Genomic DNA, 200 nt, shown 5'->3' with positions numbered 1-200 from the left:
CCATTTAGCTGGACAGGAGACTATTATTTCAGTTTGTATGCTACGTCTAAAGCATTATTACTACTACCGTCTGTGTCAGTAGGCCTAATGTTGTCTTGGAAGTATTATCCTGCTGATTAGATCATCTGACTTTGAGATTAGTACCTTCTTAACATGTAGTAAAATGTAAAATTACAACTACGGTGCATCCATCTTACCTT

The sequence above is a fragment of the Etheostoma spectabile genome, chromosome 10, assembly GCF_008692095.1.
Source record: "Etheostoma spectabile isolate EspeVRDwgs_2016 chromosome 10, UIUC_Espe_1.0, whole genome shotgun sequence".
In the NCBI taxonomy this organism is placed as follows: Eukaryota; Metazoa; Chordata; class Actinopteri; order Perciformes; family Percidae; genus Etheostoma; species Etheostoma spectabile.
The sequence above is the reverse complement of the archived record's forward strand: the minus strand, read 5'-3'. Positions refer to the sequence as shown.